This window comes from Cygnus olor, chromosome Z (genome assembly GCF_009769625.2).
Source record: "Cygnus olor isolate bCygOlo1 chromosome Z, bCygOlo1.pri.v2, whole genome shotgun sequence".
NCBI lineage: Eukaryota > Metazoa > Chordata > Aves > Anseriformes > Anatidae > Cygnus > Cygnus olor.
Genome location: NC_049198.1, coordinates 23,357,842 through 23,378,585, shown reverse-complemented (window position 1 = coordinate 23,378,585; position 20,744 = coordinate 23,357,842). Strand labels below are relative to the sequence as shown.

The 20,744-nt window shown below is 40.5% G+C and overlaps 1 long non-coding RNA gene across 2 annotated transcripts; it reads left to right on the top strand.

Annotated features, from left to right (window-relative positions):
* The first annotated feature begins 43 nt into the window (after positions 1 to 43).
* LOC121061907 lies at positions 44 to 17,710 on the top strand. Of its 2 annotated transcripts, XR_005815327.1 has the most exons (3): positions 44 to 352; positions 15,171 to 15,258; positions 16,922 to 17,710. It is a non-coding gene; the product is annotated as an uncharacterized LOC121061907 (long non-coding RNA). The 2 variants fall into 2 exon arrangements; XR_005815326.1 differs by lacking the exons at positions 15,171 to 15,258; positions 16,922 to 17,710 and adding an exon at positions 1,363 to 1,591.
* The last annotated feature ends 3,034 nt before the right edge of the window (positions 17,711 to 20,744 follow it).

Genomic DNA, 20,744 nt, shown 5'->3' with positions numbered 1-20,744 from the left:
CGAGGTGTCCCCCTCGAGGGGCTCGTCCCGGCCTGCCCTGCCCTCCGCTCGCCAACCTTTGGCCGCCCTGAGCCGTCGGGAGCCCGGCGACCGTCCCGAGCGCCTGCCAGCCCCGGCCTAGCGAGAGCAGAGCCGAATGGGCGGGGGTGGTGGCTGTCTGAAGCAGCCCAGATCTCGGGGTGATAGCGTTAATTACCGTCCTGTGGTGCCAAAGTCTGCCGGGCTCCGTGCGGAACAGAACGAAATGACATATTCCCTGCCCCAAGGAGTTCACAATCTAACGTGGATCTGACAGCACGAGGGCGTGACACAGCACCGCGGGGTTGCAGCAGCAGAATCGTGCTGTTGAGGTGTGCGTACTGTGTTCGGACAGGCCTGTATTTATCTCTAGATGCTAAATATGCGTACATATGTTACCGTGAGTCAGTCCTTGTAGGTGTCGCTGTGAAAGGGGAGAAAGTGATTTAGGCCCAGGTGTTACACATGCAGGGAGGTGAGTGCAAGGGCGGCCGTGCAAGAGGCAAGCTGAAGGCTCATCGACGACAGTGCTGTGGGATGGTGAACACAAGTGCCCAGCATGCCCCGACCAAAAGAAGCTACATGAGAGATATGTAGGCCTTCAAAAGTAAGGACGAGGCATCTGTGGCGCAAATGGGCGCTGCTGTGGTCAAGGGTTCAAAAAAGGATGGAGCTCGAACCAGCCAACTTGCTGAAGAGATGGCTTTTGCAGCTGTGCTCACCAGGGGTTTTAGGAAGACAATCTGGGTGTTAAAGAGGTGTAAATAAAGATGATCATGATTATGAAGGCAGGACATGAGGACACAGGCAAGAGATTTACTTGCTAGGACAGATTGCAGGGATCAGCCCTTCTGTGTGGGAAACAGACTGGTGAAGTCTTCTCCAGCCTGAAGTCTTACGATGGAAAGCGAAGTACAAGTTGGCCAGAGGGGAAGGGAAGAGAGCCTGGCTTTCATTTAGCGGCTGGGCAAGTTAGCTTATGGTCTGATCACAGGCAGCTTAGAGAAGAAGTGAGAACAGTTTTACTACAACACACTGTGACAAGTTCTTGTGAGGTACAGTAGAGGTAGTGTGCATTTCTGCAATCTTCATGCTTTTGGAGGTATTTTTGCTGAAAATGTTCTAAGCCAAGAAATTTGGTTGTACTGAGTGTGGAGAAGAAATTGAAATCTCTCATCAGCTATAGTTCCTTTAAAGCATACTCCTCTGTGGCCTCTTCTTTATGCTTTGGAGTCGATTTTTTATTTTTGTGTTTTTCCCTTTGAGTTCCTAACTTTGCATGCTTCCAAGAGGCACTGGAATATTTCCTGACTCCTATTAATCCTTTCTGTGTTGGTTCATTAGGACCCAGTTCACTTCAGATCTGCAGATGAGAGAAGATGACAGCTCCTAAGCCCTCTTGGAATAGCAGCACGGATCTGACCACGCAAGGGTGTGACAGCACTGCAAGGCTGCAGCCATGGGGTTGCAGGATCCAGTCCCTGGGAAACAGTAAAAATGCTCTCGTTAGCCTATCTGGCAATCGAAGCATGCAGAACGCATTTTAAACTAAACAGTCCATTTGGAATACGGACTGGTGTTTGTATGTAAGCAAGAGCATTGCTGTAATTTAATTACGGCGGAAGGTTGTTGAGGGAAGTGACGGCTCTCATCTCTTACATTTTTCCGTGGGATTGAAAATGCAGGCAGAAGCAGAGTTAAGAAAGAATGTTCCGTTTCTTCTCTCCAGACTACTGTCTCTGGCATTTGCTGTTGCTGAGGGCAAAAACAGCATTGATTTTGAAGGGGATTAGACAGACTGGCTGGTTGGAATGCCAGTCCTGGGCACTGGCGTGACAATGGGTATTTAAGGGAACTAAAAGCCTCTTGAGTAATGGTTCCCAACTGATGCAGTTAGACTTGTCCCACAGGTGAAAGGCAGAGCTGGAGTTGGTGGCTGCGCTCCCTCCCTGCTGGCATGGCATCCCTCACTGCAGGGGAAAGCCTCCAGGGCAGGGTCAAATGGGCCTCCTTCCTTCTTCCCTTCTCTAGCAGCGGAGCATGCTTTCCTTACCACATTTCCTCCCTGAACTTGACTCTTGAGTTCACTTGAGGCACCTGGCTTGCTTCTTTTTCTCTGTTAAGCAAGGAGAGAAAGAAACCCAGAAGAGAGAAAGTAGGCAGTGCTTACTGTTGGGCCTGGTGTGACTCCTCTACCAAGGTAACTCCAGCTCCCTTTCACCCCCTTCCCCACAGACCCCAGCATCATGCCAGTGTCTTCAGGGATCATTTCCCCAGTGTAATCGTGGTAGTTGAAGGCTATGCAATGATGTTTGCACTGAAAACATTACAAAGCAGTACTTTGGTGTAAGGCTGGATATGTATGGGAGGAGGATTCATAAGTTCAAAACCTGGGTCCTTCTTCAGTCAGCTGCTTTCCAGGAGGTCTTGAGGACTGCATAAAGCTTTTATATATAAAGCTTATAGTGGGAGTAATGCACCTAGACATGCTTGATTAGGTACAGATTTCCTGAGAAGAATATTTCTTGACTGGAAGTTATTGGCAAAATGTAACCAGGACTGTTTGTGGAAAGAAGAAATGACAGAAAGGTGAAATATGGGTAGAGGGCAGGGTTATGAAGGTACAAGCCATAAAGGCTTGTGCTTGCTAAGGAAGACAACTTTAGTCTCCATCCATCAGGAGATCACCTAGAGAGCATTTCTGCTAGAGGCTGCATCGGAGAATGCAATGTAAAAATGAGCGTTTTTTTGCAGTTGTTTTGAGCCTTTATATCTTACCTCTGGGCAAGCTTTCTGTATTAAAGGTCAGGCAGCACTGGAGGGAATCTACCCTGGAAGTTCACTTTCCTGTACCAGAAAAGAAAGTTCAGCTTGATCTTAGGAAATACTGAAGTATGGAGATTGAGAAGAGAGGAAAAAATGCAAACAGTCAACAAAGAGGATCTGTGGGGAAAATAGAGTTCACAGGGCATCAGATCTGTGTCACTATAACTGGCAAACTCCATTTTTCTTCTCTGCTGGCACATTTTAAGTAGGGAGATTTCCTTCTATTTCTTCTAAGATATGAAGGCAAATCCATTGGTAAGGTAAGATACCTAGTTCAGTGGATTTTCTCAGTGCTGAATGTGATCTCTTGGGATAGTTTGGGCAAGGGTAGACAAGATAGTGCAAGGGAATTTTATTGAAATCTACCTTAGCTGTGACAAATGCTGATGACATATGTCATTTACTAAATTAGAGCAGTCCTGTGACTCCTGACATAACACCATACCATCTTGTAGCAGTGGGGTTTCAGCCAGCTGATTTGAACGGTGAAGTTGAAAAGGAATCAATGTTTGTATTCTTTCATGCTCCTCAAGGTGAAAATGAATTCACACAGCGTAAGTGTGCAGTTCTATTAGCACACATTGCTAAGTGACTCATGTAAAATTCCCAAAGGAGTGACCATAGTTAGGGTAGGTATGAATTAAATACAAAATAAATAAAATGGATCACAAGAAGGACAAGTACCAATGCCTGAGAACAGCGCTATTTTTCTGTCATAGTTAGCACGAAGAAAACATTGCTGCCCAAAACTGGTTTTAAATGTGTTTCAGAAGATGAAACAGTAGCATGAAACACAAGTTACTTCACTGCTTCAGAGAATTTTAGCATATAAAGGGAAAGAATGAGCTAAAAATAAGAGAGGAATCTGGGAAAGAGAGAGGCAAAGCTCACTATAATACTAAAAATCAGAGAAGTAAGCCTGACAGCCTTCATGTTAAAATGGGAAGGAAGCAGATTAACAGCGTGCCAGTCATGTTGGACATAGCAGAGCAATTTGATTTGCATTTTATTCCATTTCTGTGGGAAGGTTAAAATGGGTTCTACTTGGCCAAAAACCTGACATCAACAATAAATGTCCGTATCTGAGCTAATCAGCCAAATCTCCATTTACAGATATTTCCAGTTTGTGATTCACTTACGAGGTGAATGCTATGGTGGGCATCTACAGGTTTTGTTCATTCTTAACATACACATTGACTGAGGAGGTGGAGAGATCTCCATCACGGAAGGTTTTTAGGTAGGGGCAGTCTGGTCAAACAGCTTCCTGGCTTAGATTCTGGTTGTCCTGCCTTGGCCAGAGAGATGGAATAGGTGACCACTGGAGTACGTTTATCATTCTGAAAGTGCATGCACATTTTCTGAAGAAGACACAAACCCTGACAAATCATACTTTCTCTTAACTAAACTTTTCCACCAGCAGTCCATGTGGCCCAAAAATCACTCCTTTGGCCACACCTGATATTCGAAAACCAGAATACTGTAGCTGTGAAAGCAGAAGGCCATACCTTTGCAATTTTATCTTTTAGCAAGCAGTTCCTCCAGTATGCTTTGGAACACATTTCTAAAACACAAAATTAGTAGAAAACAAGATTTCTGTGCACAAATCACAGCCAGAAAGTATTTTATGCTCATTAGAAGTCTTCAAAATATTTTGCTTAAAATAGCCACTATTATTAATCATCTGGAAGTTGATTTTTAATGTATTTTTTTTCTAGTCTCATAATTTTGAATTGTATGAAAATTTTCATTTGCCGAGAAGCCTTTTTAAATCTAACAGAATTATTTTTTCAGATCTACAGGCTATTAAGACAAATAAATAGACAATGTTTTTCCATCTTTGAAGCAGAACATAATTGATAAAATAGCGTTATAAATATCATATCTGCAAATGCAACATCTGTGTTTATCTTCCAGCCATATAAAATTACATAAACATAGATTCTGCTTTTTATGAAATCTATGAGTAATTCCTCCTCTGCTCTTTCTGTGCTTGTACGCTAAGTGATAGAAAAGTGCAGCCTTGACAGCCGTGCAAGACTCATGTCTTCTGTGTAGACAAGTGGTGCAGCATGAACAGAAATCTTGGAAGTTTTCATGTGTGCTGTATCATTTGTGCACCTGATGTTGATCAGACTGTCCAAATACAACCACGAGGAGTAATAAGACCCCCGTGAGTAATAACGTGTCAAAATTTCCCTGGCTATCTGTAGATGTGTTTTCTGTTGAGACTGTTTCCCTAAAGATGCCTTTTGTAGGTTTCAGCATTGACATCATATCCCATGGAAATTTGCATCCTGCAGTAGTGAGCTTATTCTGAGAAGTAGATGGAGTCTAAATTAGGCAGGGACCATCTAGTCATGTTGCATCAGCTTCTACAGAGTAAGAGTTTTCTTGGTTTCTTCCAATAACGTCAAGGTGGAAGAGATCACATTATTACCAATCATCTGGGATATCCTGGACCCTTAAATCAATTATTCATAAGAGTCACTGATCACAGTAAGTCTCAGTATGGGTACTTGATAGATGGCACCTTCCTTTCTTTTACAAAGAGCTTAAGATGTAAGACCAAGCCTTGGAAAACTTGCCAATTTCAATGTGTTGTTGTAGAGCCTGCAAAATTCACTGCAATATGGGCATGAATAATCCAAATTCTGCCAGGCAGAAACATGTGCTGTTGCTCCTACATAAAATCCATCTTGAGTGACATCTTTAACAATTACAGTTCTAGGACGCAAATATAAAATTAGGGCTCATCCTGTGAAGTTAGTAGGAGTTTAGGGCCAGCAGAAAAGCATATTCAGTTTCGTTTTGCTGGTTGGGCTAGGAAGGTACTTCTTTTTTGTTGTAGCATTAAACAAATGAATCTATTGTTTAATCTGATGGGCCAGAGCTATCATTTCTCTAAACTGTGGTTTGAAATTGCAATATGATTAATTAGCTAAATCATGGTATTCTGTAGCAAACTAATTGCACAGCAACAAGGCTTCTGGCTGCACAGCATGACAGCTGTCATTCTATCAAGCCCCAAATGATCGTGTAGGTACTGCGAAGTGCAGCTCAGAAAGAGAGCCTCCCTTAAGTCTCCATTAATTGAGAAGGCTGAGAACATTTGCCTCTCACTTTTTTTCAAGTGAGAATACATGGCAGAAAACTGCTTTACTATTTCTACCTGCTTCCTACCTCTTCTCCAGTAGGATCAGCAGAGCAATATTAAAAGTGGCAGTTCCACCTTGCTGCTACAGGACAGTGTGATTCATCATGGGTCTCCCCAGTGCACATGCACACCAACACACACGTACACGCAATTGTTCCTTTTCTGTGCCTGTCATCTGCCTGTGTTGTTTGTAGCAACAGCATTGTTTCTGTACAACAAGAAAATATGTCTTAGTGTAAAAATGTTACAAAACTATTAAATAAATATTAGCGTAAAACAAGCGATTATATGATAAGTTAGTGTTTGGAACCCATTTTTGTTTACATGACCTAACCTTGAAGCTAACCCTGCTTGGAGCAAATTGGAGAGACTAGACTAGATGACCCTCAGAGATCCCTTCCAAAGTGAATGATTCTGTGATTCTGTGATTCTATGAAAATTGAACTGGTTTTATTTTCATCTGAAATGTAGTAAACTCAATGTATTTATATCTGATATTTCCATAAGGACAATTATTTGTTATATGCTATTAGGACACCTTTTTAAGAATATAAAAAGTAGTATTTGACAAATACATTTGAGTTAGTATATTTCATTATAAACTTAATAGTTTAGGAATTACTTTCTTTGAAAAAAATAATAGAAAAAAATAAGAAATTTATTCTGGGAACAGAGCGGAGCTAAAACCGTGAAGAGCTCATATCAAAACAATTCCATCAGCTATTTGCTAAACGGAAAAAAAAAAAAAAAAAAGCCAACCAAAGAAGTCCTCTGTTACTAGCTGAACAAGAAAATGCTATCCTTGGTGTTCAGTTGTCATCTTCATCCTATCTACAAGCCTCAGAGTAACAGAATAATGTAATGTTTTTACATTTAGCAAAAGTGGTGAAACCTCCTCCCATTCTGACTTTATCTGTTAAACCACAAAGAAAAGGGGGGAAATACCACAGTTTTGAAGTAAGGTTCTGGGGTCTAGGGAGAAGAATGGAAATTCAAAGATAAGGGTGGTAGTTTCTGCCCATTATCCACCAATTTGTACATTGTTGCTGCACATTTCTTATAAGAACAAGTATTTCACTTCTAGTTTTGGCAATGCAATGCATTTTGGAAAAGGAGAGCTTTCCAGTAACATTTAAAAGAAAGTGAACTGGACTTAGAACAGAGCCATGTCATTCCTGTCAGTATTTGTTAACTAGTGTAGAGGCTTGGGGTTTTGTTGTTTTTGTTTGTTTGTTCTTGGATGGGAATGGGTTTGGACTGCAAACAAAAATCAGTGGCTGGTGCCGAGATACCAGGATCCCCTCCGATCATGATGAAGAAGTCAGTTAAGTGGCCCGGAGGAGGGTTTGCTCTGTCACTGTACTTGTTTGTCTGTGCCAGTTCCCTGAAGCAGAAACGATGTTATGAAGTGCAGTTTATTCGTGCAGCTTGCTGCTGAAAAGAGATCCCTTGATATGATTCAACTGTGGCTTGTGGTAGGGTCACCAGCATCATAAGAGATGGGACTGCCCTCTGGCCCGTTTCCTGAAGCATTGCTTTTTAAAGCAAAGGAATTTGGGGAACTTGTACTTCATCAGCTGTGTCATATCATAAGTCAGATCTCACAGGGATCTTGTGACAGCCTTGAAGATGTAAGAAATAGCCTGAAGTCAGTACAGAAATGGATTGAGACAGCAGCCAACATAAAAAAGTTGTGAATGTGACACACAAAAAACGTTTGACTTTCATAAATCCTTCTAGAGATAAAGATTTAGAAGAAGCAGAAGATGATGATGGCTTGGGTATAGGAAATAACAAAATGTATTGGCTGTGGGAACAGACTGATATGGTGAGGTGCACTGCAAGAGCCATCATGGTTAAATGCAGCATGGAAGAATTGCTGGTACAGCAAACCTTTTCTTGGGAGATCACGAGAGGAAGTGCTGTTAGGACAGCATGACATGTTCTGAAGCTCTGTCTGTTCTTGGATTGTGACAACTGAAAACTGGGGACTGGATGCAGGGAATAGACTACGGGAAGCAAATCCCCCATCTCAGGTTGCCCCACAGGACGTGAGGACTACTTCCCCTCCAACTTGAGGCCAGAAGGCAGAAAGTTGTGGTCCAGGGAGGCCAGTATCCCTGCAAAGGGGGTGGCTTCTCCCGGTGTTTGTACACTTGCACAGAGACCTTTACATGCCACAGTAATTAGATACTCACAAGTTCGTTGTTACCCAGACAAACTCCGGGTTGGGTGGTCCTGTGATATGCCCTGCCTGAGTTAGTTTCCTTGGTACAGACACAATTGGCTCTTGGTTGCTTTTAATAATAGCAACATGGAAGAAGCTGAAGCGCAAAAATGTGGCTAATACAAACCAGATGGAAACTGAGTTATAGGAACATGTGTGGTAGATACACCTGTGAGAGAAGCTGTAAGCAGCTGCTCTTCCAGTGTTTCTGCTTTCAGCAGAGAAAAGCAGAGGGGGCTTGGGTGAGCAGTGTTGTGTTGTACGTGCTGCAGGATGGCGCTGTGCTCTATGGCTGGGGGAAGGCAGGGCCTGCTGAATTTACAGCCCAGTATCCATCTCAGTTTTCAATCACTGAAAGTTTCCCCTATGTCTAAATTTTTTAGGTTTTGTTTTGTTTTCGTGATTGCTCTTGGTCTACAAAATAATGCAGGGAACATTAGAAATAGCATTTCAGCTCTTGTACTATGGAATAGTGAGCTGAAAAAAAAAAAAGCATTCAAAGGAAGAGTCAAGGAGTTTACAGATACACTGTGGGCTGGGAGTCCTACCTTATTTTGAATTGGAAAGTATCACATATTCTGGATTTTTAATAAAGAGTGGCATTGCAATATAAGGACTGTGGCCCTATAATACAAACTTGATTTTATTCCACCATTTCTAGTGGGAACAAGGACAGGCTGGATAGATGTCTGATCTCTGTATCTGGGCCCCATATAATAATATAACAGCTAAAACGGAAATTAAATAATTCTAGTAAACCTGGTGAGCTTATTTCCTGCACAGTGCTATATTTCATACAATATCAGTACTGCATGGAATCTTAGTGAGTCTTGGCAAGAAAAAGCTGAAGAGAGAATTTTTGGAGGTATTCTGAAATAGATTTCACTTCGTATGCCAGTATTCTTTCTGAAGCTTCAGTATTCATGCAAGAATCATCTCTCCCTCTGTAAAGACAGCAGGATTTTCCGTGTGTTACCCTGGCTATCTCAAGTCAAAGGAGATCTACACAAGACTGCTTATGCTGAGTGATGAAGCCACTGTGACTCTAGGAAAAGAGTTCTCCTCCATTACCATTTCCAACTAAAAAGACAGATTCCTTCAGTAGCTTTGCTGTAGGGTTGTCTTCAGCGCAATAGATGTGACCACATAATTTTAAATTGTCTTGTGCCCTGTGGATAGATGTACCAGTGGGATCTTAGGTGGGCAAAGGACTTGGATCAGATTCCACTCCAATGATATTGATAATCAATGTGATTGCATTGTGGAAAACCAGTTCCCCCTCTGTGCCCAGCACAGAAACTGCCTATGCCATGCCCAGTCTTGGAAACTGTTATGGCGCTCTTTCTTTTGGAGGCTTCGTGTTCCCTGTTAAATGATGTAGGGTTTGACTAGCAAAAGTGGCCTTGAATCAGTGGTGCTGTTTGGTAGAGCAGGGAAGTGTGGTAGCCCTCAGTGCTTTCTCTGCAATTAGACTCCAGCTAGTGGGAGTAATTTCTGCTCCATAAACTGCATTAAGCTGCATTAAACAACACACAGGTCCACTGGAGAGAGCAGAGCAAAGGTGAGAGACCCGCTAGGAGTCTGCATAGTTGGTCTGTTGCAAGTGAGCTCACCCTTGGCATACTAACTTCATCCTTCATCTGATCTATAGCAGCAGAATAAGCATACAAATTCTTTCTTCCCATAGGTGCCAGTGCAATATAGACCTGGGGTGGTGGGTCTAATGTTTTTGCCAATTCAGCAGTCTTGGATTCTCACCTGCCTTTGGTTATTCTGTAATCTGAGTATAAATGGTCATGCATGCAACCTGTTCTGTCCACCCCACGTGGCCATAGCTTTGTGCTGGAGCCCTCTCATCTACAGAAGAGCCGGACAAGGTCCTGATGTGGTACAGTGATGGATCACCAACTCAATCCAGTAGGAGTTTGATTCATGAATAATAAGAAAAAAAGAGCTTTATATGGGATAGCTTTAATGTTTGAATATAATTTTTAATTAATAGAACTGATTGTTTTCAGAGGCAGACGCAGCCTTCTGCGTCATGCCACAAAGTTGCTGACTGGTATTTTATTTATGTGTCCACTACTTTGGATGATAGCTTTGGGTGGAATACATTCCAGTGAACATTACTTAAAATTTCAGGACATACCCTACATGTGAAAAGACATACTATTCCTTAGAACACCACTGCAATAGGCAGTCCCACAAAAGAACCAAATCCCATGGTCCCATGTCCTTGTGTCAGGTCCTGATGAAAACCACTTGAAAATTCTCAGCTGAGGTGAACCAGCATGAATTTATTTATCATAGAATCATTAAGGTTGGAAATGACCATCTGGTCCAACCATCCCCCTGCTACCAATGTCACCCACTAAACCATGTCGCTAAGCTCCCCATCCAACCTTTCCTTAAACAACCCCAGGGATGGTGATGTCCTGGGCAACCTGTCCCAGTGCCTGACTGCTCTTTCGGAGGAGAAATGTCTCCTAATTCCCAACCTAAACCTCCCCTGGTGCAACCTGAGGCCATTCCCTCTAGTCCTATCACTAATTACCTGTGAGAAGAGGCCTACCCCCAGCTCCCCACACCCTCCTTTCAGGTAGCTGTAGAGAGCAATGAGGTCTCCCCTGAGCCTCCTCTTCCCCAGACTAAACAACCCCAGTGCCCTCAGCCACTCCCCACAGGACTTGTGTTCCAGGCCCTTCACCAGCTTCATAGCCCTTCTCCGGACATGCTCCAGGGCCTCGATGTCCTTCCTGTAGTGATGGGCCCAAAGCTGAACACAGTACTTGAGGGGCAGCCTCACCAGAGCAGAGTACAGGGGGACAACTTTTATTTATGCCACGGGGTGATTTATTTATCTGGGTTCATTGCTAGTAACAGGGTGTGATGCAGATGGATCTGTTTAAAGGATTCCCTTTCTGCAATGTTATGAATTTAAAGTGTTACTTTGACAAGTGACTTGTCATAATTATTCATCTTGTCAATAGATAAGATTTCATTGGAGTTAATCATTGGGCTACCAGACAGGTTTCTTAAATAGTCACAGGTGCACATAGCCATATTCCTGTCTGCCAATAAATATACTCTGCTCTATATGAGGAGAGAAAATGTGGTGTTAGTTATAAGCCATATATAACACAGAAACATTACCTTAAATACTTTGATCCATTTTTATACTATCATCTAGGAAAATGAAGTCTTCAGCAAATCCTTTTTTTGTATTAGGAGATATTTCTAAGAAGAATTATTCCCTCAAATAAATCTCCCTGTTAAGTTCTAATAATTCTCCTGGTAGAATCCACTTTATATATTTGAGTGCTAACATTTACAGTACATTTTCTCATTTGTTTTTAAGCCATGCTCAAATTAGCAATTAACTAAAATAGTTGCTTTTGTAAATGGAGTATAAGAATATTTAATAATTTATATTTTTCTGATTCCAGAGTGCAACAGTGTGAAAATGAATGACTAATTTGTTGTTGATATGGGAAGAAATTTTAATCTTTTATGAGAACGTCTTGGCTGCGGGTGTGCTTATCTATGAGAAAGAGAGCTGGAATTCTTCAGTGGGAAATGTATGAATATTATCTGAGGCAGTGTTGAAAGTAAAAATAATTGAGCAAGGAGCTAGTTACAATTTCCTCTTCTGTGTCTAGGATTTTTATCAGCCACTTTCTAAGCAAATTGTTAGCCCATATGGAACCTAGTAGTATTTCAGAAACATAACCATTCATTTATTCTTTGAACATTTATAGGATTGAACTGTTACAGGATTCACAGATTCCATTGGTACAAATAAGCTAAGAGGGAATTTTTTTGCCCAAATCTTTTGCCTAGAGAACTTGTGGATGTCCTATCCTTGGAGATGTTCAAAGCCAGGTTGAATGGGGCCTTGGCCAACCTGGTCTAGTGGGTGGCATCCCTGCCCATGGCAGGTGTATTGGAACTATATGATCTTTAAGGTCCTTCCAACCCAAGCCATTCTATGATTCTATGATATTTTGGTTCATCTTTTCATAAATATTCCTAAAAACAGGATTTCATGATCAGAATAAGCAACCCTGCTCTTCTAGTTGGGATTTCAGAGGAGCTATGTGCTTATCACCTTCTAGGGTCATTTCCTTGTGTCCTGAAGTTCAGTTCATGCTTCCATTTAAAGATGTGCAGCATGAATGTAAGCGCAGACAATGGTGATTGCAGAGTCAAATGGATGCTGTGTCCTCACCAGTAACACTCCCTGGTGCAATGTCCTAAGGATATTTTTCTGTGTTCTTCCTTTTCATAGGTGTAGTTGAGACAAAGAAAAGAGGTAGGAGGCCCTGGTCAGCGCCAGCAGTCTTGGTTCTCTTCTTCAGGTGTGTGGCCCAGGGCCCCTCTCCAACATGTGTATTTCCAAGAAATAAATAAAGTATGTTGGTGTAGTATCTACTGCCCAAATAACTCAGTGAAACATAGTATATAGAGGCTAATGAATTTAAAGGTCTGTACTGTGCCTCACTCTTTTGTTACTACTATTAATGACCTAGTGGTCAGTAAAGAAATAGAGGGCACAGCAAAGAAACCTTCCTAACAGAAAACAAGAAGTATGACATGGCCTCCCTGCCACTGTGCAAGCTTGTACACACACACACACACACACACACGCTACACATATGTACCTCCCTGTCACCTACCTCATTCCCCAGGTGCAGCACTGCATTGCCTTCACACTTGGCAGTTTTCATGCTCACACCCTCCCACTGTATAAGTCACTCCTTTGTTCAGACAAGGAGACAAAACAACTGAATGTGCTGTTTAACCCATGGACAGTATCAGCTGTCAAAGTGAAGTGGTCATTGTCTTAGGCAGAAATAGTGACTTGTGTGTCTTAGTCCCCTTTTTTAGCATATGTTTTAGCTGCTGCCTCCCTGTTCTTCTCTTACCTCAGTGGTTACCAAATCTCAGGATACTAATTTCACCTTACAATTCCTGCCCCAAGGACAGGACGCCTTTCTTTCTGCTTACACAGTACCTAAGATTACAAAACTTCAGTCTGGACAAGCCTTCTGAATGGTATTGTATTATAAATAAACAACGACTGCTTTAGCTAGCCAATGGAATAACTCCAGTAGTTGAGGAAGATTTTCTTTATTTTCATATTTTGTACTTTGGACATAGTGACAAAATGTAGACTTTGCAGATCCACAGATGTAATGGCTCATAAAAAGTCATTTCTTGATCCTTCTCCTTACATTCACCTTCTTTTGTCTAGGTGGGGGCAAGAATGGGAATGGAGATTGATAAGAGCAAGGCCTGCAAAGGCAAAGTAACGTAAAGGGAAAATAAACTGTCTTGGAAGAAATATGTTCGGGGTCTTAGGCTATTGCTTTTCCTGTTTTTGGCCTTGTCATTTTATTCAAGACAGAATGATCTTGTCAGCTTTCTGTGACTGACTCTTTTGTTTCTCTTTGGGAAATGATACAACTGGAAATTAAAACCATTTCAGAGAGAAGATGTTAACAATTGCAGTGACATAGATTTTTATCCTGTCTTTACGTGTTTTCTTTGGGGGAGGGGGGGAGGGAAGAGGGAGAAAATCTGTTCTTTTCTTCTTGTGGTCAAATACCTCTTGTTCCATAATTACTTGTCTTTAGACTTAATTCTTCTCTTAACTGATTTCATAGCATTTCCTATTTTCTTTGCAGAAACGTAGAAAAACACTTCTGTACTTTTTGCCAGTTTTTCTAATACACTTTCAGTTATGGTAGATTGTAGACAAAGTGAGGATGAAAAGGATTATACTTCTAGTTCATGATCTTCATGCCAAAATGGATCCATATAGAGTGTTCTCAGTGCCTTCAACAACAGCATAGTAGGTGGTTCTTCCATGCTTATATTTCTGGTAACATTTCATGCTCCTGTAGATATTACTAAAATCGTTTCTTGATATGTCACCCCAGTTTAGCTCCATTTCAGTCAAGTCACATCCCTTTGTGACTACAACAGAAAACTTTATCTCTGATTTGGTTTTTATTTTCAGGAGTGCTACTCTAAGAACCTCTGCTGTGCCAAATGGATATGCATGAAGATCTATAAATTTAAGGAATGTATATGGTCCTAAGCATCCCTGAATTCAGATACCACAAAGTACTGAGAGTGACAACTTGAACTGTGCAGGAATTATTTAGGTGTTTGTGATCTTTCAGCAGAAGTACAGGAGGAGGAGTGGTGTATTCTGACTCTTCTATGGAACAAATATTATTTTATTTTCTTGTGAGAATTGATCATTTCAATATATAGCTCTCCTGTGGTTTTCCTTATAATGGCTGTAGAGGCAAGGGAGGATGAGATCCAGACGGGGAGAGAAAAGTAGGGTACAAAAAGTCCAGTTCCTACAGCAAATGAGCTATCTTACCTCCCTCCCTCCTTCCTCCCTACATATGCCATAGTAATATGCAGCTGCTTCAAGTTGTTAAAGAGAATTTCCCTAGCAAATGGGGAAAGGAATTATTCAGCTTCATTTTCTTTCATTTCCTCCCAACACTTGGTGAATGATTGGAATGAAAAGCCTTAAACTGCGCTTTTTTTTTTTTCCTTTTCCTTTTTCTTTTTCTTCTTGCACTTACCTGGAAAGTGGCATCCCAGGATGTACAGTCCACAAGCTTCTTGTGCTTAAAGCACATGTATTAACATTGCTGCTCCCCTGTCGGTTTTCCTTTGCAGAGTGGATGCTATTGTTGGCTACAGACTCAAATGTCATCTGGGTTTGGATTCTTCCAGCTTATGATTTCATCTTTGCAAATGCTGAGTTTCAGAAGTCTGTTTATATGCTCTGTAAACTGAAATGTTCAGTCTGAAATAGTTTCAGATATTAAACTCTAATCAAAACATTTTATGGTTGAATTATGCCTGCTTCCACTGTTATAAAAATTCTACTAATGAAATTGCATTTTAATATTTTAGACTAGATGCCTAAAGTTTGCTTCTTCATGCATTTCCTTCACCTGGACAACCTGCCATCTCCAGGGAGCAGGACCTAGGATTCTGGAAGGTACATATTATTTCTGTGACAGATCAAACAAAATAACAACATCAGTATTGCCATTTCCAAGAAAGGCTTAATTGTGGGGAATTTGCTAGTTTAAGTCAGGTGCAACCTTTAATTTGGTAGCTACCTTTGGAGATCATGCAAGTCCTTTAAATTCCAGGATAGTTGTCTTTGTCTGATGTTACAAAATGAGGTGGTCAGAGATCCTTTGAATTGCAGTAGGCAAAAAAGGTGACGGGAAACAGTTCTGCCCATTTAGAGATTCATCCAAGTCCTGCTATAAGGACTGGAAGGATACCCATTGACTTCACTGGGAACTGGATGAGGCTCTAAACGTCAATAAAATCAAAGAAGTCTCACAGTGAATCGGCCTATCTGGCACACATTAAAAAAAACGATTGTAAATTTCGAAAATGAGTCTTCTTGCAATGTAGGCCAATTGGTCAGCTGCAAACTTGGCACAGCTGTGAAGCATGTGTCCTGGGCAGTCCGCAGGAACACGATGTTCTTTCTCACTTCTGAGAGCTATGGAGACAGAAAAAAAAGGACTCAACCCAATGCTGAAGAGTAAATGCTGAAATAATGGAGCTAACTACTGAAATTAACAATATGCAAAGGTAACGCTTCTTTTGGAAGAAACTAACAAAACCCCCCAAAGTTGATATATTTTACAGGCAAGTGTTCTGCTTCATTCTGTGTCTCGGAAAAAAATAACAAAATTCAGAGAATTTTCTGGCAGAAGCTGATGGAATTTGACCTTTATATCAATGCACTGTAGAAATCAGGCAGAATTCCTGAAAAAAAAGTACTAAGCATGTAATTTTCATCCTTTAACCATCTGTGGGGGGAGTGAAACTCATCCAAAGAGAGGGGAAGCTCCTGAGCCCCAGGCATCCAAACTGTTATGCAGAACTGTTGCTGTTCTGTCTTCAAGTAGAAGTATGATTTTGCGGCACAAACTCCTTTCTGATACTTTTTAAAGGCTTGTGCAGTGATTGCAAACTCCAGAAAGAAAATGTAGACTGTTAACTGCATACAGACACAAGAGCAAAAATGGTAGTCGAATATTGTGGTTGATGTAATGTGCAAATAGAGCACAACACATGCACACTTAGGCTTGAAAGCAGCCACTGCAAAACTGGTTTTGATTGCCTTGATTTCCCACAAAGGAAGCTTCTCATGCTTAGAAAGCAGGAGTAATGTCATTAATGGCAATGGAGCTACACCACAATAAAAGAAATGTGAGGTTCGGTATCTGTACCATGCTGCTAAGCCATAATCTCAGGAGACCTTAAGTCTAGCATTCTTATAGCTCAGCATTCTGCAATTACATAGCAAAAGATACTTCAGAATTGCTTCTTTTAAGCCATTCAAGGAAAATTGCACTGGTAAAACAACATGTCACAGTATATATGATTATTAAATAAATATCCCCGTGACCTAGATGCCTGCTTCTCTCCTATAATAGCACCTTTCTAAGGACAGTGAAATCCTGAGAAGTCTAGTTGCAGTTGCTAAAGGGACTTGAGCATTTGTTTTTTAAACAAAGGTATTAAACAATCATTATTTAAAAAACAAGTCTGTGCAATTTAAAATTAGCATTTTAATTTGGGGATTTTAGAACCCCGAAGTTTCATCTGCCTTTTGTTTTGCTTTTTACTTCCAGCTGTTTTATGTGATCTGGAGTAGTCATCTTCATCCTCTGCTTCCCTGCTGGCTCCAAGTGACTTTGTGACTCTGCTCCGTAGAGACTGAACCTGGCTAGCACAGAAAAACACATGGAAAGATTGTTTAAAGTATCATTTTAGAGCTCCCATTTTCACTAATTCAAAGTCTCTTTCAGTGATAGAAATTGACCGCTAGTATCTTAAATTGACTGGTGGATATTAATGGTCCATTTCCACCTCTGTTTCTATGGAAATGGATGTCAGTCTGGTGAGGGGGAAATGATTTTAAACATATACTTCATAAAAGCTGTCATGTACCTGATGTCCTTTTTTCCCTAAAATCTGACTCAGAAAGGTTTCTGGTAGCAACAACAAAGCACTGCTGACTGGTTTCAGCTGTAAGTGCAGGACTGGGCACCAAACTCATTTTTCAAACAAATGCAAAACAAAATACCAAGTCCAATGGCTTCTAGATCATGATTTGTCATTGTCTTGCATCCTGTGTAATAATTCACTCTGTAAAAAAGTATGCATAAAATGCTGTGAAAATAGGATGGGAGAAGCACTACAAAAATGAGATAAGATGACTTCACTCCTGCATTAAGTATTCTTGTAAAGAACAAGGCAGAATGTGAAGGAAATGTGGGGAAGAAAAAATGGCAAATTTTAAATATCTCCTAAATGGAGCATAGACTTTGTTGGGCACCTTGGCTCTCCAGAGAGGCTTTACAAGTAAGTAGAAGGACATTGGCTTACAGCAATATTTCTTTAGTTTTTTTTTTTTTTTTCAGTTTTGTTGTTGAAGTTCTGTTTGATTCAACAGATACAAGTTTTGCTTTTGTGTAAATGAGATCAAAACTGTTCCTAAATACATAGACAAAGCGTAAAAGGCCTTCTCATCCCCCTCCCTCCCTCATTTTTGTATTTTTTGTATTTCCAGAAGAAATTATAAAACTGATTATGCTTCACTGAAGTCCATCTCTCTGATCTGTGTATATGCACGCACACGTGACCTTGGTCTCGTATGAAATAAATAATGAGAAGGGATAAAAATGGATGAGTATTTGCACAGATTAATAAAAGAGAAATAAAAGTCGCTCTTCCACCTTTCTAATTTATTTCTCTGGCATAGAGTGTGGAGGTAGAGAACACCTGTCCTAACATGTGTGCCATTTCAGCAGATTTTGTAAAATTGCCACACTGTTGTTTTCATGACTCTGTGATGGGTTCTCTCATTGGTTATCACCTGTGTTTAGGTTATTTGAGTCAGATGTAATCTAACATGCAACATGCATGTTTAATATCTGTAACTGGGTGTACTGTAGAGTCTCAACAATGTGGCTCTTGGTAGATTTAACATACAGAGCATTTTGCATAGACCATGACCATAAATTCCACATGTGGTTCTCATCATCCATAGCCGTGGCCTTCATGCCTCTCTCATCTCACCCTTAGTCCATTCATGTTGTTGATCAAGTGGCAGCATATTTCATTGAAAACAGAGTGCTGACCAGTTTATAACTGGCTTGAGCAGCTGCCTTTACATAGATCTTAATGTAAAGTTATCTATTTGACAATATGTCACAATAATTTTCTCTGGAAAAGATCTTTGTCCTGGAATAGTTCTCATCTGGAAGAAAGGTGCACTGCTTTGTGGCAAGTTTGTATTTTCAGAATCACTGAAAATGAATGTAGAAATAATTCTTTCCTTGTATTATTTTTATGCTTTTGGAAGAGGGGTAAGAAAAAGAACCTTGATTTCTGCCCCCTCACCCATGAATCCCCAACCCTGGCAAAATGCTTTGTTGCTGTCTGAGGTAATGTTTTTTTTCACAAGCTACAGCCCCTTGTGAGATCACACTTCTCTTGCTGAGCTGCTAGGATTTGTCACAAGAATCCCTGATCATCGTACCATAGAGAAAACTGAAGTCCCTGGGCATGAACATGCTTAACATCTATCAGATCAATCAAATTTGGCAATGGTGAGAAAAGGAAAGATTCAGCTGAAAACCAACAACATATTTACATTATGTTGAAAAATTCTATTAGTTGAATTAAAAAACACAGTTTTTTGTTGAAAAGAAGTTTGGACAAAAAAAAAAAAAACAACAACAAAAAAAACTTCTCTCAACCAGTCATTTCTGAAAGGCTAACACTCTGCTGATGGCAAAGTATTTGGTTGCTAACTTTTGTACAGATGGCTGCATAACATTCACAGAAGGAATGATTCTAGGAGCCAGTTTTTCAAATGTCATCTTCTACATATGTAAGTGCAAATGGGTCCCTGCATATCACTTGTACATGCAAATGCTAGACCTAGCATTTGCACATCAAGTGCAGATCAGCTTCGGGCATTATCCTACAGATGGACAGATAAGGTGTGAATTGCATTTGTTCAAAGCTACAAATCCCTTTAAAAAGGTGGTCTCCGGGTTTGTCTACTCCCAGCAACTCTGCGCTGCTGAGGTAAACAGAGATACTCCTACACATTTTTGTGGAGAGAGCCTTTTCTTCCTCATGGTATGCTCTTATTATTCTGTTTTCCATAGATCTGCTAAGCTTTGGTGAGGCTTTGCATCGCAGAAAGCTGGACAAATTTTTAATTTATTATTGGAGAGGGCAGTCAGTAATTACCTGCTTACCTCTGCAAAAAGCTTGGCAGGAAGGAAATATGCTAGGTCTGTATTAGGAGCCTGGGTTATCAAAAAAAAAAAAAAAAAAAAAAAACACTTTAATGACTCTGTATCTATCACTAATGATGCATCTTTGGGAAGTTACCTTATTTGTGTTTCCGATTAAATATAGTTACTGTGGGACGCAAGTCTTATTTTTTCAGTCTACTTGTTGCTGAAAATATCTGCCATAACAGCTAAGGCTAAGAAATTTTAGGCCAGATTCTCAGCAAGTCTAAACTGGCTCCGTTGACTTCTATATGGAATATTCAGTCATAGACTGAAAATAAACAGCTTAATTGAGGCTCAGAGTAATTTGGAATAGTGTTAAACTGCTAACAGGCTGCTATACATAGATGTGCAACCACACATGCGTTAACTGGACATGCATCAGATATCACATTGAAAGTTTTATCAGTGCTTCACTGAGCAGTAGAGAAGTAGCAAGGTTTCACTCTTACTTATGGGAGTAGCTGCAGATCTTCAAATAGTATCGCTTTAAATGTGTAACTTAAGAAATTCCCTTTTGCCTGACTGATTTTACTCAGTATTTTTATTTCAATGGAAAATGTCACAGATGTTTTCTCTGTCTAAGCACAGCTCTTTCCGTGGCTTCTTTCTGTATGTGATGAGAAAAGGGAGGCACAGAACATTATTTTTAGTTTTCTTTATTTATAGATATTTATTGTTAGCCTTGCTTCAGTATTCTTGGTCTTTTTTAAGATGCTCAGTTAACTGTGCCTTAGTTCATTTGCTGGCTGTTTGACACCAATAATGTTAACACAGGTGAAATAAAGTTCATGAAAAGTATTGAATTTCCAAAAAACAGACAACTTAGCAAGTTCTCTGCCAGTCCAGTCATATTACTTTGGGGGACTTGGCATGACACACTTGGTTTTCTAGTTAAAGGTAAATCTTATAGTAAGAGATGAACTGAATGTTACAGTACTGCAGTTTGGCTAGTAAGCCATATGTATGTGTAGATATATATATATATATATTAATCAGATATATATAAACAGTTAGGAACATATATAACCACCCATGAAGACAAAAAGAAAAAAAAAAAGGAGTGTAACTTTCATTCGGATTTAGTAGGAACACAACTCAGATTAGCATTAGCTTTCTGAATAAAGGCAATGCAATGATT